A 25,460-nucleotide genomic window follows, 5' to 3' on the forward strand; every position below is an offset into this window, starting at 1 on the left:
TTTTTTTAATCAAAATAGTCATGTAAAATAGATATTACTAAAGTTCCAATCTAAAGTGATTAAAACCAGGGCTCAGTTGTCTCAAGGTCAAACAACATGTGAGAAATGTGGAGCCATGCAATGGCTGTTTTTCTCATTTTTCTACACTGTATATCACAGATCTAAGCATTTTACCACTTAAAAAAGTAATTCCTAATTCTACTCAGTATTGAGTTTTTATCTGGCGATTGGTATCTGTACAATGAAGAGAAAAACAATTCAAATTATTCTTTTCCTTTATTTGGTTTATACTTAGAGAATATTTTGTAAATTCTAGGCACCGTACAACTCTTTGAGTGTAATCTGTTGTAATCTACATTCTATAGTGAGAAAATCAGGCTGAGAAAATTTCATTTGCCCAAGACCTACTAGTAAATGGTAAAACCTGGATACACACTCAGGCCACTGGCCACCTATGTTTCTACCACCAGGCTCCCAATTCTCCCCACTGCTGTCCACATGTAGTTTCATCACACCCAACTTATTTGTTGCCAGGAAGACAAATATAAAGGCAGAACCCCTTGATATTGAAGAGATCAGACAAATGTAAACCATTAAGATGCTCATATTTTACATATAGTGCTTCCATTTGCTAGATTTGAGAACAAAACTTCCTGAATCTGAGACAGAGTTCTATGATTCTCTTCTTACCTGTAGCACAGCACCACAATGGTTCAAAACCCAGGCAATACATTAGAACTACTAGAATGCTTTTTACAATGTAAATATCTAGGACTTATTCTTGGAGCCTGAGAATCTTCATGTTTAAAAAGCTGCACAGATTATTTTTCTGTAGGGCGACCTACTTTTTAGAGAGCTATCACAGTACACAGTCATACCAAACTCCAAAATAAATAATAATAATACAAATGAGTGTAAAAATTAGTGTTATACTCTAATGTGTGTATGAAAAAATAAATTATATATTATTCTGCATATTTACTTTTCTATTACACAAATGCTATTGTTTAAACCAAAAAGCTATACGACTATAACTGCGGTAATTAGTACTGATTAGTAATATGAATAATTAAATAAATACATGTGTGAAATTATAACTTTTTATGTTTCTATCCTCTGATAAAGCAATTTATTTTAACTCTTTTTAACTCTGTCGTGGAATTTTAGTCTACATTATTGTGTATTCCTAAATTATATAAATGTATCTAGATGTAAGACTTCTTAAAAAGAAAGCAGTCAAAAAAGTCTTGTGAAATAGATGTCATTAATAGACTGTAGCCTTTAAGGCATCTTTCTTTCACTTCATGTAGTGGTAAAACTGAATACAATCAAACAAAATTCGCTTAGACATACAGTTCTACTTTTATCAATCCTACATCTCAGTGATATCTGGTCTCATTTCATTGTCATGATATCAAACTAAATCTTCTCTAGAAAAAAGTATTTGATTAGTTAGGATTTTACTTAACTAGCAACAGTAGGCTTTTGGACTTGTAGGTATAGGTTTTCTGCACTCCCAAAGTACCATCTACTTTGTATCTATGGGCTTGTTTTGATAGACCATTTGCTTATCCGTCAGGTCCTTTGCATCTGTACACTCATTGTTAAATACTCTGAAGTTCATTAGATGTCATCCTAAGTTAAACCTCTATTTCTCTAGCAAAATGATTTTAAATATAGAGGTGATTTGAATTTCTGAGAGTGAATTCAAAATAAGTTACAGGTTTAGTAGAAAAATTGAGAAACAACTATTTAACTTGGCTTTCCTTTTCTGGTGACATTGATTTTAGTTCTGAATCAGTCTTTTCTCCAAAATATAAGTCAGTCTTTTAGCTGTATGAATTTTTATGCAGCCTAAATATAACGTCACAACTCAGGTGTGAGCAATTCATCCTTTTCTAAGCTCTTTATGACCTCTTCAAAGATCATAACACAGCTTTTGAGAAGCAATATATACATTTCTGTTTTACTATAATACTTTCTCCACTTTGATCCTCAATTTATTCTCATGTTAGAGAAGGATATTTTTCTTGTCTCAAACTTTGAAAGCAATGGCAGATGAACATTTTAACATCTTTTCTATGGCAGGAATCAATGATAGCCATTTTGTAGGCACATATTTAAAGAAATTGTTTCCTTCCACTTCTATAAACTCTAAAGGTTGATTAAGTGCTCCTGCACGTTTCGAGAAAACTGAGAAGTGATCATAAACTTCCATGATGAAAGCCTCATTTCACAGGTAAATAAATCATACCCCTTCCTATGGGCAGAAGGTGTGCAGATTTTTAGCAAATCTTTTCCTTTTATTTGGTAAGAAGTCTATAGATTGAAGGGAATCTGCCAAAACTTAAATTTTACTATTTGTTGAATATGCAGATTGAGGAACAAAGTCTAGTTTATATTTGAATGAGATAGCAAGATTTTTTTTTTATGTTTTCTGCAATGTTGTTGAAATGTTCATACGAATCAAAAAAATAATTTAAAACTACATTTTCCAAATCAAAGTACTTCAGAGCTAGGGAGAACTTAATTTTTGTTGCTGGGATTCAATGTATCACTCTCCATACTCATTACAAAACATGATCATTGTTAGGATCTCACAGAAACATCTTTGCTCTGTGAGGAACCAACTCGTCTGTTATCAAAATTCCCCCTTTTGTTTGTCACAAGACAATTTAGTTGCAATCTGTGAATCAGGAAATGCAACTTAACTAAGTTTCATAGAAAAATCAAGGGAACAATAAGATAATGTGTGTTTATTCATGAAGTATTTCCAAACTAATTTAACAGCCATTATTTTCTCCTGAGTATTGATATCTTTTTTGGGAGATTGCAAAAAAAAAAAAAAAATGAAGAAATACTTTAGAAATACTTGCCTGGCTCATCCCGAATTTGTGCTATTCAAGTCTTGCAAATTCAAGTTTCTTTCTCGACTGTGCCAAAATTTATAATACTTGTACATTGTGCTTGTCTTGTAGTCCTTTCTGTTTATCGTACAATATGTTTTGTTTGCATGATTTCCCCCCTAATCCATTTATATGTGTTCATTCATCAGTCATGAAAAAAACACAGTTGCTTAAATTTCTTTTTTGTTGTCTGGGTTGTACTGGCATTTGTACTGTCATTATATTCCTTTTTTTCCCCTTTTCATTATCTGAACTCAGAAAACATGACCACAATATCCACAGTGTTAAAAATTAAACTAGTACTATCTCGATACAAAGCACAACAATCATCCTACAGGCAAAGCCAGAGATGGATGGACTGTTAACATTATGATTACAGTATACTTAATGTTGCACACTGAAGTCACATACTCAAGAGCATTGAAACAATGTGAACTATAAATTGTGGCTGCTAACAGCAGTAATCAGGGAAAAATTAAAAATTCAGAACACATGATCTATCTCATATTCATTTGACACTAGCAAATGTATTTTTACCAGCCCCCCTGTTTTTATGCTACCATGTGGGTTCTGTACTTTTTCCTTAAACTATTGTTTCCATCTTTGAATAGTATGGCTTTTTGTATCTCAGGAAAAGGGTTTCTTGGAATGTGGTACTGTCAGTGGTAAAACTGCAACGGTGCTGGGCAGCCAGGATGATCGGTCACCCTACCTGTTGGTCGGCTTTCTATTAGAGCCCAGAGGCAATGTTTATCACCAAATTTCCATGCCTCCGTAGTATTTCTGAACTGAGATCCTTGTCTGAAGTTTGTGACTGTGGTCTGATTACCTAGTGTCGAGTGGCCAGGCAGAGTAACAGCTAGGAAAAATGGGGCTGTCAGAGGGGAGCTGCTCAGGGTTTGCAAGGCTTAGATGATAAATTTGACTGGTTTAAATAAAGGTTATCTAGGAGACAGTAAAGGTACTCATGATATTCCATCACTATTGAAATTATAAAGCCTCAAAAGGTCAAAAATTATTAAGCAGCAGAAAGTAAAAACTTAACTCCTTAACAAGGCATCAATATTGTTCTATTGAATTAGCATCTATCTAACGCCAGGATTTTCTTCAGCCCTGACATTTTTGCAGCCCAAGATCTAGCTCAGTGCTCTTTCATTTCTTCCAGGATCCCATGTTCTCTCACTCTCATTAGTGGGCTTATTCTCTTCTCCCTCCAAAATGCCTTTTCTTCGTCTGTATGCTTAGTTAACTTCCATCCATTCTTTAATTTGTAGACTATAAGGTACTTCCTCAAGTAAGTCCAACCTCACTCCCAGCCTGGGTCAGATGCCTATATTACCTAGAATCTATGCTTATTCTGAGTATACCTGCAACATCCCATAATTGTATGTCTCCATTACTGTATTCTGAAGGCAAACATCCTGGTTTTTACCTTTGTATCACCAGCACCTGGGGTTACTTGTGGCATGTTATAAGTTCTTGATAAATGCACGATGACGGTCTTGAATGAATAAATGATTGATAAATGGATGAATGAATTAATGTCAAAAATTATTATCAAGTACCATAATGATATGAGAAGTTTTTACTTCCTGAACACATATGAGCTCTTTAATAACATATACATAACTCTTCTATAGAACCTTTTAATCATTATGACTAAACTTTTTTTTTTTTAAATTAAAGCCCTGCATGGATAACTTTATTTTACTGGGTTACCCATATGAAATGACTGTTTTTATAATTTTAAAATGATTAAGTATTAGCAATTCAGTATAATTTAATATAATAGACACTATTCAGGAAAAGTACCTTTAATAAACGTTAGAAGTCATCATACTTAAAGAAATAACCCTCCCTATTTAAAATGCCCCAAGACTTTCAAGGTAGAATATTGAAAACCCAATTGTTATCATGAGAGAATCACTAATACCAAAAACCTTCCCTTGGCACTATATTCTGGATAAGTGTGGAGATAAGACCCTCTTGTTTTATACCACACTGGCTCAGAAATGCTGTGACATTCATCGCAAGATTGTCTAAAAGTTTAAGGATAACAAGGAGATTGGAGATAACTTAGTACATGGCATAAACTATGTATTAAGGTCTATATTGTAGGCCTGGCTGTCACCAGGCCTGGTTTGTTTCATATAGCGGATACCATTAATCACCCACAACCAAGAGAATGCTATAGACATTCTGGATTTTCAAAATCTAGGCCACAAAGGGAGAGCACAAATTTATTCTCCCTCTTAACTATTTAATAACGTCTGTTACAGCTAAGGTGATGTGAAATCCAGCAGCATAGGGGAAGAGGAGTCAGTGGTGATATGTGTTGTCTCTCGGTTCTTCCCTACCAAAGCAACAAAGAATTACAGGTTGGCAAGATTTAGAAGAAGTAAGATTTATTGAAAGTAAATTTTGAAAGAGATGGGCCATACTAAGGAAGGCTTCAGACCTGTGTAATTTGGAAGGTGAAAAGATAAAAGACAGAGTATGCTTCAAGAGAGGGCCAGTTTTCAGCCAAGAAAGCTGTAACAGTGTAGAAGGGGGAAGGTCTGTTTATATATGGGTTGTGATGGGAGATCCTAGATGATCCCTATGTGAGGTCACCTTGACTGACAGGTGGTTGCTGTATAACACTTTGCCTACTGCGCATGTGTTTACTCAGAAATCAGTCTGTTGTAAATAGATTCATGAACTTCCAGGCATAGTCATGATATTATAATGATTGTATAATGAGGCAAAAGTTATGGGCAAGTTAGGGTAGTACTTTCTACACAGGCATCTATAGCTGGTTTAGCTATCAGCTTTTATGGCTTTTATGCTCTAGGATTTGGGGTAATTTATAATCATAAAAGGGAGGAATTTCTGGGAGATTCTTAAGGAAGGTCTTCAAAGGAAGTTTCTATGGTTACAGAGCTGGGCCTTAGCTCCTGTCACTCAAACCTGACTAACTACCTAACAATTGTATTGGATGGTTAACAAAGGAAATTGTCCCTTTCAGGTGAATGTAAATTTTTATCACGGCAGTGTATTTGTTCTCTATTACCACTGTAGCTAATTAGCACAAACTTAATGGCTTAAAGCAACACCCATTTATTATCTCACAGTTCTGTGGAATAGTGTGCTGGCTAGAAAATTACTGCTTGACTATCGCCCATGGGAACATAACATTCTAACACTAAGCTTTCTGCTTCTGTACCCCCGCTGGCACAACCGACCTGTGGGTTGACAGTAAAAAGAAGAAAAATAGACTTTTGTGTTCAAACAGAATGAAGAATGGGGTTTAGGGCTTAAAAACCCTGTACCTCGACATTTTGGGGCCACTTAATTTGGGGTCTGTGTACCCCTGGCGGACCCAGCTGGTTGAATAAAGAGTGTGTTTCCTATAACTCACTGATTTCAGGTGATCCATGTGTCTTTCGGGGGCTGACAACTACAACATAGAAGTTTAAATAGGCTCCATTCAGTTCCCTGCTCATGGTATCACAAGACTGAAAGCAAGGTGTTGCCTGGGCTGTGTTTCCATCTGAAACTCAAGGTTCTTTTCCAAGCCCTTTCAGGTCGTCAGTAGAATTCGCTTCCTTGTGGTTACACCACTGGGGTCCCTGTTTTCCTGTTGGCTGTCAGCTGGAGTCACTCTCTGCTTATTCTTATCATAGAAAGTAGAGGCCAGCTATATTCTTCTCACATGACGCATTTCATTTTCAAATCAACAAAGGCACGTTTTTGACTTTAAAAGAAAATGTTTTATGCTTTGAATCTCTGATTTTCCCTCCTCCCAGAGAAAGAAAACGATCTGCTTTTAAAGGTTTTCTGTGATTAGATTAGACCCACATGAACAATCTGATTATTAACCTTAATTTTATCTGCAAAATCCCTTTTGCCATCTAACAGTAACATAGTTAAGCTGGTATTTCTGTTGTTCATCAGTATGACCAATACATACTTGAATACCAGGCACCTTAAGAAGCTTTTTGGACACAGTCTCTGCCATCAATGAATTTATAATTCAGTAAAGAAACATATAAATAACTAGATGTTTATAATATGGTGTGTTAAGCAACGAGCTAGAGTTAAAACATGGTGGATTGTAGGAACACACAGCAATAGCAGATAAGCCAGAAAAGTGTGCTGGGTGCCAGTCATCATGTGTATGTGTCAAAAATATTTTTGTTTTGCCAGAAAGTTGGCTATACTATAATGCAGCCTGTTCAGAGAGGAAACTAACAGATTGTATTTTATGCAGTGTCAAAGGCACAGAAAAGTGATAAGCACAGAGAAGGCAAAGTTTCTGCTCAGAGAAAAGGCAAACATATCTGAACATATGACACCACTCTCCTTTGACAGTGCCTACTTATATATTCCTGTTGCAAAAAGCTGTGATTCCAGGGGTAACTTTAATGTATGTGGATATGTTTATATAATAGGTGGATTCAGCTTTTCCAACTTAGGTAAAGTCTAAGTTCTCTTTTTTAAAATCAATTCATTTCAATTTTTTCGATTTATCTCTAAATTATTTAGACTTTGCTTTATGCAAAACTACTTTGTATTTTAGTATGGTTAGTGAGTCTTAATAATGCCATACATGACAGAAATATTTGTTACTGCCTTCAATTTAGTTTCTTTGGTTAGTCTTTAAACAGTTTTTACAATTGATTATCTGACAATCCCTAGAAAACAGCCTATCATAGATGATATCCTGAGAAAGTTACTTAAATTCTGTGAATCTCAACATCCTTATCCATGTTAGGACAAGTCTAGAAACTTTTTAGGGCTTTTCGTATATCGAGTGTTATGAGTATTATAATTATTCCAAGAACTTAAAGAAATAATTCTTGACAAAATAAAACATTTAATGACATTTTTGACACAAAAAAGTCAAGTAGTATGCACAAAAATGCAAAATAAAATATGTCATATGAAATAGATGCTTGTAAATTTATATGCGTATGAAAATAGACACGATTGCGATAGACAAGTGTGTTTTGATACACACTCTCTCCTAATCCTGGCAAACTTTTCAATTATGCTAGCACTCACATATTTTGAGCATAGAATTTCAGAACAGATTTTTTTTTTATTTGAAAAAAAAATAATCCCAAAGGCGCTGATGTAGCTATACTTGAATTAAATGTTTTCTGAATCTCGCTTATATGTATCAGAGTCTCCTGGGCACTGCAGATACAAAACTGAATGAATCAGGGACCCTAGACTCAAGGGATGTAGCGGGCTAGAACAGAGGTTCTCTGAAAACATGCACTTATGAGTTTTTTCACAAGTAATTGGTAATGAGGTAGTTATATATAATTCCAGAGTTTACAAAAAATTTACATGTTTATATTATAAAGGGCATCCAAGATTTCCCCCTAGACTCTTCTACATTCTCACTCTGTATTCCAGTATGCTTCTGCACAGAAATAAATGTGAAAGAAACAGCTAGAGGGCCAGAAGTTGTGCATGGGTTACCGGGGTGAGGACATGAAAGTATCTTGAACATTATCTATTGTGTACCTACAAAGATTAGGAACCATAGCCTAGTGGTTCCCAATTGGGAATTTGTTTTTAAAAAGCCTGGGATAGAAGAAACAGAGTTTCTTTCCATGGTATGTTTTATTTGAATCATCTTCACAATCATTACTCACTTCAACAGTTATATGTCCTAAATATATCAGCATGTCAGTAGCCACCCTACATTTCAGTGGGCCCTGTGTGTGTCACTGATATACTATAATGAACAAGATAGGCATGTCTGTAGGCTTCATGAACCTTATCGTGCTTTTTTATTTTTCCCTTTTGCTTTCGACCTCCCAGAAAATTACATAAAAGGCAAATGCTAAGTAGCAGACACACATTTCATAAACATCAATTCATGTCAGATAAAAATGAAACTTTATTTTCCTATGGTATATCGCAGTGTTTTTATTCCAGGCTGTCCATGCCTAATGCAGAAACTAAATTTGGTCACTTTCAGATAAATTCTGCGTAATGCAGTGTTTTCTTTTTTTTTTTTTTTTTTTGGTCTATCAGGCAAATCAGTCAGTCATTCTGTTGAGACTCCCTATTAGGAGAGTCTCTCCTGTTTCCCCCTGGCATTGATTACAAACCCTGGAGGGCTCGTGATGCTGCTGGCACAGTGCTGTGTGGAAGGTCCCTCTGTGCTGGAACCTCATCTGCCTAGGTCTCCTGTTGGTCTTCCATTCCCAATGTAATCCACTGCACATTCAGTATAAGGAGCTGAGTGACTCCTGGGAAGCCTTCAGGTACCCACAAGGCTCCCTAGCACTGCCACCTTGTGAGATTTCATCATGCCCTCACCCGAACACCAGGGGGGACTAGTCACACCACATCTTTTTGATATGCATTCCTTTGGCTTGGCTTGCCATGAATTTTTATCTCAATTTCTCTTGTATCATTCAGTCACTCGCTACAGAAAAGTCCAGGCTTATATGGGTGATTGAGATCACCCTAACACCCCTTATTGATATTCATCTATCAGAGGTACAGGTGAGGCTAAAGAAAGCCCAGGCTGTAGCTTCTTTCTAATTCCCCAAATTCCAAAGGGAAATTCTCTTACATTTCTACCCTCCTCCCTCCTCACCAGCCCTTCAGCTCACAGTGGTTGAGGCTGAAATACAGACCCGCTCTGTAGCTTTATTGCATCCTCTTCAATTCTTTTCCCTTACCCCAACCTAGAAAGGTTTTCTAGTCTGGAACTATGGTGGTTCATCTTCCCTTTCAAATCCTTCTATATCTGAATAAAGACTTTATTTTAGAAGGTCTTCATTAACTGTTTGATGTTATTGTTCTAGGCTGATGACAACTTCATTGTCACATCAGGATTATGGACTGTTATGGAGAGAAAGATATCTTTAAATTACTCAAATTATTATCCTGCTATTATTAAAGCATAGAGTTGTACAGAGATGGGGATTAAATGACCCTTTTCTGTGTTCCCACAATACCATGTCCATATTTCTCTTAGTCACTTACACTGATTTATTGCAACCCTAATTATTCAATTTCCACCACTAAACTCTAATTTCTTCAAGAACAGGGAGCATGCCTTATTTATTTATTTTTTTATTTATTTATTTATTTATTTATTTATTTATTCCAGTGCCTAGAACAGTGCTTTGCATGCAGTGACAACTGTAATTGCTAGCACTTGCTGAGCTCTTGTTGAGTGCTCTGCTTTTGGTTGAGGGCTTTACAAACATGATGTCTTTGATCCTCACAACCCCTTGAGGCAGGTAATATGGCTGTGTTTTACATCTGAGAAACTCAAGATCAGAAAGCTTTCCTCAAGGCAAAGAGATTACAGATTACAAGGAGTAAAGGCAGAGATCAAACCCAGGCTTAACTTCTGCTTGTATGCAAGTTAGCCTAAAGGAAATTTCACTTTATTTGTGGTGGGGAGGAGCAATGTGGTGGTCAAAAAATACTCCCTGTAGCCATGGTTTAGAAGAGTGATTTAGGCAAAAGTATCAATGAGAGTTTTGGCCAAGCCTCTGTATTGCAGTCAATTGTCTTAGGGATATCTCAGGAAACTTGAGGGACTCAGTAATTTGTATGTGCATAAGCAAATTATTCTGAGTCCTGAATTAAGAGTGCTAATGTTGACTTTACTAGAGCACAAAGATTAATAGTAAATAGACTATTCATACAATCTTCATTTATTCTATGTCTTATGTAGCCATTATGGTATATTTTCTTAAAAAGATATATATATTTATATATATATATGTGTATATATATATATATCTACACATACATACATACACACACGCATATATAGAGAGCAATTTAAAATATGCATAGAAGAAAACAGGGGAAATGAGAATTGAGATGAAAATATGAAGCCATGTATAATATTGATATATAAAATAATCTGCTATTTAAGCAATGTGTGGTAGCTAGAATTGGGCCACAAGTTTGTTTATAAACTTTCTAGCAGCCAGTGCAAAGAGTGAACCACAAAATTTCCAGTGTCCATAAAATGATAGAACAGATACTCAGGAGCAACATCACTATTTATTCCTGTTGTGATGGCCAGAGAAAATTCAAACCAATGTATAATGTGATAAGCAACATTTTAAAAAATATTCTTATGATGGACAGTCTGAGTAGTTGAAAAGTTGTTTTTTGTTTTTTTGTTTGTTTGTTTCATAGTTTTTGTCACTAAGTATTGATGGCATCAAACTAAGTTACAGTTTAGTAGATATACATCTGCTGGGAGATAAAGTAAGACAGTCTCTACTATACATATTCTCTATTCTTTTGAAATGATCCAGCATTGGACTTCAGTGTCTAGCCTTGGTGGCTAGGCTATCCTATGAAAGGATGATTTTTTTTCATCAAAATTTTGGTAAATATTGACAGGCAGTATATTTAAGGTTATATTTCCCAAATACCCCCCTGTACACATGTATTTTATGTTGTTGGATGTGTTCAGATGCTTTGATAGTCATCTGAACTGGAGTCAGGATTCACATCCTCTCATGAAAGAGGAAGACCTGAGACTTCCTGTGTGTGATTTCAGATTATGCAGCAGACTCCAGGGGGCAAGGTAAAAACAATTAGGATTTTCTCAACAATTAATGTTGGATCAATTCCAATGTTCCAGCAAATAGTCACTTGAGAATCCAGAGAATTCAAGTCTTCAGCATAGTAAAAACAGTTCCAGTATTTGTTTATTCATTCAGAGAGTCATTCAACAGCAATGTGCTTTTCGCATCTAAGACTTTTAAATCAGGTATAACTAAGCCCCCTTCCACCCAGGCCATTCTGCGTACCCATAGAGTGATTAAATTAAAAATAGAATGTCCTAGTGTGCCTAAAAAATAAATCATCTATGAAATGTATAGCAAGTGAATTGAATCAGTACATTTCTAAATACAATTATGAAATCTAAAAGTCCTGTAAATTTTGGGAGCTATCTACCTAAATTGCGCTTTTTACTGCAGATCACAGATTCTCTCTGCGTCACTGGCCAGCAAGCCAGTTGTCTATTTAGGTTCCATGTAATTGCCAAGGGTGGAAAGACAACAGGAATGTCTGTTGATGGCCCAGGCCTTCCACTCTCCCTTTTGATGTTGTCTCACAATGCACTAGCTGACACTGGTAGTTCTGTGCCCACTGGGGAAGGATTATACAAATCATACTGGCCCAAAAAGTCAACAGGTGCCAGTAGTTGACATTCCCAGTGTTGGTAGAAAACTTCCTCAAAGAGCTGCCACTCAAATGAAAACTGTTTATGCCCAAGCTCAGGCTGTTTCCTGTGCTTGCAAGGGCACTCATATTTATTAAAAAGTATCACCTGCCTCATACTCCTGTATGTTACACCTGGACCAGGCACATGTCCCCACAGGATGACCAGAAGCAAGAGTTCTAGACCTCCCATTGCACTGAAACTTCTACTCCCTAAGCACTTGCATAAGCCTTTTGCTCCACGTAGATACAACCAAAATGTTACTACCATAGGTCTCTAGAATCAGGAGTTGTATATCAGTTTATTGGATGTAACCTCAAGTTATTAAGGCAAAAAATATATATATATTTTTCTCATTCATAAAACCTTCAAAAAAAATTTTTTTTTCTGAGACTCTAAGTGGCATTAAGATGCAAGCTTTTGATAAATATCAACTATGGGACAACATGTACAACTGACATTTCTTAGCCATTGTCAGGCCCTGATTCAGAAGTTTCTATTCAAATGCCAAGGAAGGCTTAAAGAGAGCTATAAGTAACCTTTCATTGATCCTCATTTTTAACATGGTTATAAAGTGTATGACAGTGGTCAGTAGTGTGATAGACAAGTCCCTAACCCACCAGTTCCCAAAGTATGCTTGTCTGAGAGTTCCCCAGGCTGCAGGAAACTGACAAACATTGCAGATAAAATCCTTTTTGGCAATAAGATTATTTGTGTGAGACAATAGGCCACAAATGTAAATAACAGAGTCTAGCATGTATTCGAATTCTAGGAGAGGAAGTATTTTGAGTTGAGAAAGTTATGGGAAAAAAAACCTTTAAGGACCAAGGCCTACCACTACAGGTGATTTTTAGATAACTATTAGAACAAACAACAAAAAAAACTGCCCTGGTTTTTAAACTTGAAGCATGCTTTTAATTTAATTTTTTTCTGGTTTCTTTCTTTACAATACGATAAACTATTCTTAAGATGCAGAGAGAAAGGTGTTCCCTATGTTGATCACCTTCACATCAGCAGAGTGGGAAAGGTAGGAGGGATGCAAAACTCAGACATCTGCTGATTGAATGAGGGTTCTCAGGGGCAGGCTTCTGGGAACATTCTACAAAAAGTATGATTTTCTACTTACCTAAAATTGTCCATTTATGATGCTCCCTTGACATGGTAGAGAAGCAAAAGAAAGAGGCAATAGAGACAAGGGCACAATGGAACATAACCAGAAAGATGCTACCTATGTGCTTTCAGCTTTCTCAAATTGGAGAAGGGTGTCCTGGGGAGTAATTTCCATTTCAAGTGTTTTCATAAATCCTCACACAAAATGTGATTTCTGGTCACTTCCCCTTCTCCTCCTATACAATATCTTTCAAATATTATTGGACAGAGCAAATTTAGACCACAGTAGGAGATTTGAGCCCATCTTATGCAGGAAGGTTTATAAATGAAAAAACAGTGCCAGAGAATTTAGATTTCGAACTGGGTTCAAGTCCTCTCTCTTTCAGCCTGAGAGTCATATGGCTGGAGTAGATTGCTTAGCCTTGACTGCATGGACAGATATTATGAGAAAGAGCCATGTGAAGTATGATACTGAATTTTCTGCATAGACATTATCAAACCGAGTTTCCAATATCAATGTCTCCTTTGTAGAGATTCGTAGAAGAAATTTCTCTTATAACTTGGCCTGAACAAAGTAGAAAGTTATCAATGATTCCCAGTGGCTAGCTGAAAAGTATGGGCCTCAAATGAAGTTGACCCCCAACCATTCTGAGTCGTAATTTTCTCTTCCTAACATGAGCATACTAATTCTGACATAGGATTGTTGCGATGAATAAATGAGATGATGCAATATGTGATTTTTAACACAGTGTCTGTTATAGCGTAGCTACACCACAAGTAATAGTTGGAATAATACTAGTTATTATTATTCAGCTATAATTTATTACAGAGAAAGGATAGAAAACAAAATTAACAAAGAGAAAATGTACATGGAGTGAAGTCTGGAGAAACAGACACTAGCTTCCCAGAGTCTTCTTTCAATGGAATCGCACAGGACATAGTCAATTCCTCCAGCAATGAATTGTGACAAGTGGAATTCTGTCTATCAGAGAAACTCTTTAAAGATTCAGTGCCCAAGATTTTCCCTGGAGGCTGGTTATGTAGGCATTCTCTGTCTAGCATTTATTTGAATTACAGATGTCCAGAAGGAAAGCAAGTATTTAGCATAAACCACACTTTTTATATAAACAGTTTAGGCACAGTGAGCCACTCTCATCAGTGTGAGAATTTTCCTGAAATCCAAGTTCCCAGAGCCAGCCAAGGGCCAGCCGTTGCAAGCAAGCCTTTCTAAGGGTTCCACTTTAGACATGCTTTGTTAACTCTTTTGTTCAAATCTCCACTAAAAATTGTTTATTATTTAATAAATGTATGTGGGTACTGATCTTTGTCCTGTTAATCTTTATTTTTATGTTGTTTTTATTTCCTCATTTACTTTACTTTTGTCTCTTGTTTTGTGTGTATCTCCAAGCTATCTCATGTCTTTTTTTTTATAGTAAGTTCATAACAAATATTCGTTAGATGAATATATGGAATAAGACTATATTACATTAAATAATAACTAGATATGTGATACTGGGCCACTTGTAAGCTGTTAGTCTAAGTGTCTCATTTATCTTCAGAACCAGAATATCTCATTCATAGGACAATAATAATAATAAATGTGATGATGATGATCATTATTTTTCATATTTTAGAATCCATGTGGTTATTTGGAATATCAAATGAAATAATAAAATGAAAAATGTATTATATATTTTATATTCATAAACAGTCAAGAGCTTTTATAATTATTTGTAATATGATGCCCTTGGGTAGGTCACCTAGGAAAGTAGAGTAGCTGATTTGCTAGCTAATGAGGAATGGCTACACAGGAAAGTGAGAGAAACTAAGGTCCACTTCAGGAGATGTAAGTTTACAGCCTAGTTCTTCCACTTACTTGCTGGGTTACCTAGGGAAAGTTTCTTGACCTCTCTTCCATGTCTCAATTTTCTTACCTGAAAAATGGGGGTAATAATACTTGTTTAGTATGATTATTTTAAGGAATGAATGAAATGATACTTACAATGACATCCTTACTTAGCTCAGTGTATGATGTATAGCAAGAACTCAATTAACATGTTATTTTTTGCTATGTGTCCCTCTGTCATTCACTTTAAATATTGGTTCTAAAACAATTCACTTATAAGATCCAGATCCCAATAGCCTATCTGCAGTGTCTGCACAAGGTGAGCTCCAAGGTTCCTTCTGTCTCTTATATGCAATAGAATGTAACTGAGATTTCATACAACTGACCTCTTCTGTCTCAGTGCATTTGCAGCACACTTCAGAGCCAGGACAGTGCAGAGATTAAGAATCTCACTGTTAAGGATGAATCCTGGAACCACTCCACATATGGCTAATTTACTCCATCTCTCTAAACCCTGGGTTCCAGTCTATAAGGTGAGAATGATCCCTTGGAGTTGTCCCAAGATTAAGTGAGGAAATGCATGTGTTTTGGATACTCACCTAGCACCTAGAACATTATAAATGCTTGATAAATGCCTATTGATTTTTGATATTATCTTTTCTTACTGAGACCAAAACATTTTGAGAATTTATCATGTTATCATTATGATCTTTAGAAATTAACACTCTCTTTTCAAAATAAGAATCCCTCCTTAACCTAAATATAGGGAACATATTCTAATAGGAAACTTGGGCTTATTAAATTGCTTTTCAGGGTAACTTTGAAAAAAAAAATCAAGAAAATATTTCTTGTGAGAAGATAAGGAAAGATGCAGATCATCAAAACAGGTCCTATGATTCTGATGTAACTTTAAGGAGTTAACAACTGTATTTCATTGGCCAAATGCCTATTTATAATTAGAGCAGAAATTTCATGAACATTAAAAATAACGTTTTTCTTTCAAAGCTTCTTGAATTTAAACATTGGCTCAAAAGGCAAATTCTTAAGCCCCTATCCCTGACTCCCCTCTCACATTCATACCAGTCTTGAATCAGTCTTCCACCAAACAGGGTTCAAAATCCATTATTTCTATTCACCTCAGGCAGATAAACTGATAGTTTTAAAAGTGGGAAGTTGAAATCTCTGTCACTTACTATTTGTAGCCTAAAACAAGTTTTCAACCTCCCAGCCTTATTTGCCTTATTTGTAAAAGGGATATACTTATATCACCAGTCTCTAAGGCTTCTTTCTAGAATTAAATCCAATAGCAGTATAAATGTGTACCATAAATACTGTGTGTACAACACTGTTGATCTGCAACTAATAGTTGTAGATTTCAGTGATAAAATTTATTTAACAGCGTCCAATGTCTTGAAGACATCTCTAGTAAAGCAGTTACACACAATCTACCCACAGATATTTTGCATACGAAACTACATTGGAAGATAAAATCTCCTTCCTTGAGTCTATCTTACCTCTAGAAGATTGTAAACACCTTGAGGATTGTGAATGTCTTCCACGTCTACATCCCCACTGAATTCCCCTTTGGACATTGCTATGGACTGGATTGTGTCTCCCCCAAAATTCATATGTTGAAGCCTTAACCCTCAATATGACTGTATGTGAAATTAGGGTCTTTAAGAGATAATTAAAATTAAATGAAATCATAAGAATGGGGCTCTAACCCAATAGGACTGGTGGCCCTAGAAAAGAAAGAGAGATCTCTCGCTCTCTCTTCCTCTGTCTCCGCACACTCACGTGAGAACAGTGCAGATGTAAGCAAGCCAGGAAGAGATTCCTCCCTGGAGACCAACTCTTCTGGACTTTGATCTGGGACCTCTAGGCTCTACAACTGTAAGGTAATAAATTTCTGTAGTTTGAGCCACCCAGTCTATAGTATTTCATTTTTCCAGCCCAAGATGATTAAGATGAACACATTTGGTAAGAGATAAATACATGATCAGTGGAGGATGAATCCAGGACTGAGACAAAGCTGAGAGTTTCTAGAGAGATGACGGGTATGCAGTGCTCTTAGTGTCAAACCTTTATCCACTCATTTAGGAATCATTATAACCACAATATCTAGCCAGCTTCTATTGTTGATACTTAATAAATCCAAGCCCTATATTGCCGGAGCCAGCCGGCTAAAGTCGATCAGTACCTGAAAGAGGGGGGGTGAAGCCTATGAAAAAAGAAGATAGGAAAGCGTTTCGGGAGGGCATATAGTCAATGTTGCAGCCCCGAGTTTATTTAGCACAGCCTTTATATAAGTTTTTGGATACAATAGCAGAGCAGGATAGCAAAGCACAGAGTACAAATAGCAAAGCACAGAGTACAATGGCAAAGCACAAAGTACATTACCATAGGAATGCTTACATTTACATAAGTTCCTATATATCCTTCCCTCAGGGTACAACATCCTTTTCTGGGCTGTAAAACATTCCACTATCTTAAAAGGGTTTCTTTATGTTGCAAGTCTCCCCACCAGGGTCAGTAATGTTTAAGTTAACATCTTGCTTCCTTGAACCATTGTTAAGCAGTCTTAGCAGCTGCCTCATAGCTATCAGCTATGTGACTTCTTCAGTGTCTCTTAATGGCTCCCAACACTATATCAAGTGTTTTATATGTATTATCTCCTTAAATCCTCTCTGTAATATTTAAAGTTATTTGAAATAGAACCAGTTTACAGAAGAAACACTATAATTCAGAAGTGTGCTATATCCTACCTACTGCTGCACAATTAATAACAGAAAAAGTGTTAGTGTCTCTAAGACCCGGTCCTTAATTGCCATGCTAAGCTATCTCTCATAGAATAATCAAAACATAGTCATCATCATCATCACCATTATCATCATTTTGTAACCCCTTTATTATTAATAACAATCAAAACACAGGTTTATTTTCCTTCTCTACCACCTTTATAATAGTGATTTAGTAAGAATTATATTTTACTCCCATTGTTAGATGAAAACTTAGCAGATCCCAAGATTTTCTGCTCATAATAATATATTACAAAGTCATAAAGTCACTTTAAGTTTCAAACACAGTGTCAATAAGTTTAAGACTTTTAATAAAATGTACTCTTAGTAGGGCATTGAACCATATCTTAAACTCTCTTTAGTTGGAAGAAGTCTGCATTTGCAAGTAGCAATAAGACTGACTTTATTTCATCACTCTGTTTTTTAGCCAGTTTCTGACAATCAATGATGGAGAGGAGTTTTATTTTAACTCCCGTTTTCTTAAATTGGCTTCATTCTGTTCAGACAAGTGGATGTTTGCAAGTGATGTTTTCATGGATATTTTTGTGATTCTTCAGAGATTCCCATTACTGAGTATTTTTCTCTAGTGGTTCATTTGACTCAGCCAAAAGTGTCTCTCTCCCTGATAGTCACTTAGGACTTTTAACTCAGCACTAATAAGCCAGGTTCAGTGCTTAGGGGCTAAAGTCTTTTCTGCCTTCTCTCTGACCATATTAGACATATCTCAAGACAACTTTTGGTTCAGCATTTTCTCCTCTATGATCCAAATCTAGACTACAGGAAACACTTACATATACTTTGCCCTGATCATTTTTGGGCTTGTAGGGTAGGCCCAATGCAGAGCATTCTACTGTGTCCATATGGAAGCAAAGAATCAACCAGGTTCTAGCCCATTGGATGTGCTAGGCAGGAGTCAGGTCCCAATTCAAGAACACATAGCCACGTCTTGAGTCATCCTATTTACTCCTTATTCTCTAAACTTGAGTGAAAGGAGATGGAACCTCTCCCACCCCCACCCTCCTACATACATCCACCCCAGTTCAACTCTCTTCTACATCCTCATTCTCTTTCACATTTTTTATATGTCATGTTCTAGTTCATGTAAAGGATTTAAGTGCCATTGAACATATTTTTGATTTTTTTTTTTTTTGGTAAATTTTGCACATGATTATTTGGCTCTCAGACATTTCAATGTTTGATGTTGATCATATTAGCACTTCAGTTGAAACTGCCATTGTCATTATGAATTGAGCACTTACTAGGACAAATGATGTGCTAGATACTAGAATGTAAAGATGAATTCTAATTCTAAGACATAATAACTGTTTGACGTTGGGAAAATTATTTAAGCTCTCTATGTTCCTCATGAGATTGGTAGAGATAATGTAAGTTCCCTGCTCGTTAAATAGTTGTGAGCATCAAATGAGTTAATGTAGATAAACTATTTAAAATAGAATCTGATATATAATAAGTGCAAAATAAATGTTTGAAGTGAAAAATGCAGTTTTTTTTTTTTATGTTGAGGGCTTGGAAAATGACAGTATAACTTTTATGAAACAGTATGAGTTATCAAAGAGCAGGCATCTTAAATGTTTACATATGCCACAGTGAAAACAAAATGAGTGAAGTGGGTCAAATATAAAAAAGTAGGGAACAGTAAGACCCGTAGTGTACTGCAGAGCCTGTTTCCTCCCAAGTGGACAACTGCTTCTCAGCCCAGGTAACTGCTCATTCAAGGGAGAGCCAAGCCACTACGATAAGATATTTTCTGTTTCTTTTTTTTCCCCAAGAGAAAAGGAAATCTAGGTTTTTACATAAAGTCATCTCATTTAAAAACCTTGGCTTAATTTTTCCTTTTTGAAGAAGTAATGTGTTTTACAGATCAAGTTCACCCATGGGCTGACAGTTTGAGATCTCAGAGGAATGAGGAAGTTATCTCAGATCACAAAGGGAGGAGCACCTATCTCTTGAAAAAGCAGCAAAAGAAATAACATATGATCACTTTCAGCCATATGTGTATATGTGTTTTGATTTTTAATGGAGATTAGGAATTTTAGAAATTTGTCAGGTGGAGAATTCTTTCTTCAAAGAGTCTCCCACCCGTACTCAGCACAGAGTTAAAAATCTTCAAACCTGGATAAAGTCTTGGAGATAAGAGAAAGTGTGGCTTATTCAGAGAAAGTTGAAAGTTGTAATGAGTTATATTTAGATTTCCAACATACAAAAATAGTTAGATTTTCTTGTATATATATATTCCATTTAGCTGGATATAGATCCTTAATTACGTTTTTGAAAATGCAGAATGGAATGACAGAACGGGAATCCCTGAGATATAATAAAATGCTAGTCTACTTCATTTAAACAAACAATTCTGTTATACAAGTACTCAGTTATTTCTATTGGAAAATATTTAATTTTACTTCTATTTTCTCTTAGCAAATATTGATTCTGATACTTATAATGTGGAAAAGTGATGATATAGGCATTGGAAAAATATTGTCATCTATTTACTTAAATTATGCATAAAAATCTTTTAGAGATTCAAAAGGACCATTTTGGTGATTAAAACTAATTTCATGTTCTGATTATCCTGGTAGTTTTAGCCTGTTGCTTAGCACTTACGGGCCTTTATAAAATGGTGGGTTATAGAAGTTTTAATAGGAGCTAATGGAATTGCTGACAGCATATGCCATTACCTTCATGAACTCCTAAGAAATGGTGCAGTGGCACACAGCATAAGTAACAGAAGAACACATGTATTTAATTATTTTAGCATCAATATAAACCTCTCCCTTTGTTGTGAAGAAGGCCTCATTTGAGAAGCATATTTTAATTCGTGTTTTACTTGTGTTTCATTCTGCTCTGAAATTTCCTAGGTCTCCTGTGGAAAGACACTGTGAGTGGTAGTTAAGAGCAAGGGCTTCAGTCAGGCAGAGCTGGGTTTCAGAATTTCCTTTACCACTTACTTGCAAGTTACTAAAACGTTCTGAGCTTCAGTTACCTCTTTTATAAGATGGGGCTCATAATAATACCTTTTTCATGGCTTGGTAAAAGGATCCACTTACATTACATTTACAAAATATCTAATAGGATTCTTGACATATAAAGAGCCTTCACTGAATATTATTTGCTACAGTGATGATGAAGAAGATCAAAGAGGAGGGGGAAGAGGAAATATCTATGACTCTGAAGATGAATGCACTATAAAGAAATAGGTGATAGGCGAGTCGGCCACAAGGAGTATGTCCTTGTCTAAGATTCATATTATTTATAACAAAAGGGAAAACAATGATGAAAATTATGTAACACTTCATGCAATAGTTAATGGCCATACTGAGGCTTGCTGGCCCTCTTTTTAAATGAACCATGGCAATTTGAGAAAGTGATACTCAGAAATTCAGATATTAACTAGTCCAGCTCCTTTATTTTAGGGACAAGAAAAATAAATCTCAAGAGACTGGAGTGACTCTTTTAGCATCACTCAGATGAACAGTGTTAGATTTGGGAATAATCCTAGCCCTCTAGTTTCCCCCTCTGTGGCCCTGGGTTCCACATATTATATGTTTTGATCTATTTTATTCACCCATTCATTCAATATTAAGGATACTTTATTCCAGAGACTGTTTTTGGTGCTTGGAAAACAGTTATAAATAAAACAGATACAGTCACTATTCTCATGAGTTTATAGTCTAGAGGGGAAACCAACTATAAAAATGAATTTTATAAGATAATATAATTGATGATAGTAAAATAAAAAGCAATTCAAAAACTAAAGGGGATAAGTCCTAACTTTAGCTTCTTCGTGTATGAGCAGTATAGCTTGTATAAGTCATTTGAACTACCTAAGTCTCAGTTTCTTCATCTACAGAAGAAAAATTATAATGTTTTTTTTTTCATGGCTTCTGTATGGAGTTGAGATAATGTATGACCAAGTATATCGATTGCAGTGCTCCCATGAATAGATCATGGCTATTAGTAGTAGTATTATTAAGTGCTGGCTATGTCCAGACACTATTCTAATGACTTCATTTTTATTTTATTTTATCTTCACGAGAACCTTAGGAAATAGATATTATTAATCTAGTTTTTGAGATGTGAAAACTGATGCCAAAAAAAGTTTAGTTAACTTGCCCAAAACCACACAGATAGTAAATGGTGGAATCCTAATTCAGGCCCAGGTGATCCAACCCCAGAATTCCTAATGAGAGCTTGAAGCTTCTCCCTGGGTGTGGCCATGTGGGGACAGGGTAGTGGAGGAGCAATCTGCTTCCTGGCCTTAATTTAGCAGGGAGTGACGATTCTCAAAACTTTGCAGGGTAGTTTTTCTAAGCCCCAGAGTCCTCATTATTGATAAAATAGGAATATATGGTCACTTTAGGTTATAGTGAAGTTAAAGTTCTATAAGTTTCAAGTACATTATTCCACAAATAGTAAGGGCTAAATACATATCCTTTTTCTTCTCTCACTTTTTCTTTCTGACTTTTACATTTTTCATTGTTTGGGGAATCCTTCAATTGACTCATCGTAAAATGCTTAAATATTTTTCAGATACAAAGCACTGATCTGGCACAGTAAAGGCAAGAAGAAATAAAAAGTGGTATCTAAATTGATGCTACACTCTAAGAAGAATTTTGTTGGTGTTTTGTGCCTTTCAGTTTAGTAATAATTGTATCTTATGATTGCTTGAGATGTACTGTTATCCCAACAGTTTTAGGCCTATTAAAAGACTAGAGATGAAGACTCACTTCTGTGTTATAACCCCAACAAAACTGTTCAGAGAAGTATATGTGAAAATATCCATTGTGTACATGCCCACAAGCAGAGAAAACTGCACCCTGGGAAATTACAATGCTATTTGATAAGAAAGGCAACTTTTTCATTTTAGGTACTCAGTGGAAATTTGTGCAGGTTTCCCTCTCCCCAACTAAGAATGAGTTTTCATTTTTATTATCTCCACAACTGTACATATTTTATCCTAGCAGATGCAACTGGAACTTTGAAATTGGTCACAATCAGAGCCAGTGCAAATTGTGGGGGAGGACGAAGGCTAGGAAATGACAATACGATTCTGCAGGGCCAGGCCATCACGATCCCCATCATGCCCGATACCCTGCTCACTCCAGTCATTGGCCTTTCTCATACATGGCCAGCCTAGCTGGATGCAAGAAGCAAAGCCAAACATCATGGACTAGAAGACATTGTGTGGGGAGCACATATAGCTACTAAGTCACCAATGAGAAGCAAGGAGTAAGTGAACTTACCACGGGGTAAGTGGATATACTTCAAGCGCAGCGCCCTCCTCCACATTCCCATAAAGCCAAACTAAGAGATATAAGTCTCTTCTATTACACAGTGAACTAAAAATATTAAAAAAAAAAAAAAAAAAAAAAAAAGACTGTTCTTGCCTTCAGAAATTCAAGGACCTGAGAGAGGGGGTAGGAGATATAGTGGTTTGGTGCATGGCCTCAATAACCAGACACTCGGGAACACCACTTGCCTGTTGAGTATGCTTACACAAATTACATCTTATCTCTAAGCTTGTTTCATACTCTACAGATTCATAAAAATAATAGTTATCGCCCCATAGAAGACAGAAATAAAATAATGCAAGTTAAATGCTGGCATGTAATAAGCAACTAATGGGTATTACACCTACCTTAATATTAACATTGTTATTAAATTGTATGAAAGTATGAACAGTAATTGTAATGCAATGAAATTAATAGAATAACAAAGATATATGCAAATGCTATTCATAGTTGCCTGAGAGTTTCAGGAGAGTCTTAAAGGAGGAGATCCATGTATTGGATCTCAAAGAATGTGTAGGACTCAACCAGAGGATGTGGTTTAATTGGGGGATGAGAGAAGACAGACTCAAAAAAGCAAGCTTCGTCTGTGAAAGCATGAGGTATGACATGTTGCAGCATATTCAGGGAACTGTCAGTTGTTTGATGTGGCTTGAGCATGGGATCTGAAATAGCAAGATATGACTGGAGATGAGGCCACAAGGTGGGCAAGAGCCAGATTATGAAGGGTCCTGTCTGCATGTATTTGTATTTTATCCTGTGCACTAGTGGAGTCTGCAAGAAAAAAGTACAGTATGTATCATACCTTGCACATATATCGAAATCGATACTTTAGACCATTGGCTCCTATGCTCTTTTATTTGGTCAGTTTGTGGAGATAGCTACAACAAATATTTTAATTCTTTTTCTACTTGGGCAAATAATTTTGGAGAAGATCAAAAGATATAGAGCTTTGAATGAGTCTGCATAGTAAAGATTAAAATATACTTTCCTGGACCCACATTTTTATCAGACTCCCCATCTCAGTTACCCACAGTACTGCCCCCCCAGACCAGGAGGCTGCTTTGTGCTTTCCCTTTGCTCCATAGTTAGTCATTCTGTTGTACACCTGCAGCCTCACTACTTCCGATCTAGGGTCTGATATGCTATTCTTCTGTAAGATATCATTCATTTATAAGATAATATCACTGTCCTTCTCACCTCTTCCTCACAATGGAATTGTAATTTGTAAATGCAAAGGAAAGAAGAAAATAGAAGATTCACATTAATATTTATACCACAGTAATAAATGTTGCAGACAGGATTTTCCAATGATGAAAGTTTAAATAAAAATAGGATTTGTATTGCCCCAAAGTATCTCCCCGATTCTTACCAACTACAAAGGAAACAGTAGTAATGTGATGGTGAAGAAATGCAGAAGACGCCTGCTTAACCAGGTGAACAAAGTTAGCATCTCCAGTAATCCAGTAACAAGGCACAACAGCGTTATGAGCCCTTCAACACAATGCATTGAGAAACACAGCATGATTTTGACAAAAATTCTCAACCTCACTTTAATCACTAGAAAACAAACAAACTCAAATTGGGGGTCATTCTACAAAATGATCAGTACTTTATAAAGGTGTCAGATTATGCAAAACAATGAAAGATTTGGGGACTATCACAGATTAAAAGAAATAAAGGAAAAATAACTCAGTGTAATGTGAGATCTTGGATAGGGTCCTGAAAGAGAGAGAGAGAGAGAGAGAGAGAGAGAGAGAGAGAGAGAGAGAGAGAGAAAGGATGTTAGTGGAAAATTTAGTGAGTTTTGAATAAGGTCTGTATTTTAATTAATAATATCGTACTTACATTAAACACCTATTCTTAATCATTATACTATGGTCTGTAAAAAGTTAACATTAAAGGAAATAGGGAGAGGGAAGCAAGGTAGCTTTGTACTATTTTGCAATTTTTGTGTAAATCAGAAATTAATTCAAAATAAGGTTTTTGGAAAAGATTAATGTGCTCTATACTCTTATGATCTTATGACAGAGGTCAAACATCTTAAAATTGCATCAGGATCAAGTCTCTTTCCTCCTTGGGCTCATTTCACACCCTCCCCATCTTCTCCCTGTTGTCTAGACTTACATCACAGTTCCTAGAACACAACTCTTACTTTTATGTGTATATGTTTTGTAAAAGTTGTGCTATGCCTTGAATGTATTTGTACCTAAACTCTCATCAGAGTTTCAACTACAATATCACATAAGTCAGACAGAGAAAGACAAATAGTGTATGATA

This window comes from Rousettus aegyptiacus, unplaced genomic scaffold (assembly GCF_014176215.1).
Source record: "Rousettus aegyptiacus isolate mRouAeg1 unplaced genomic scaffold, mRouAeg1.p scaffold_m13_p_5, whole genome shotgun sequence".
Classification (NCBI taxonomy): Eukaryota; Metazoa; Chordata; class Mammalia; order Chiroptera; family Pteropodidae; genus Rousettus; species Rousettus aegyptiacus.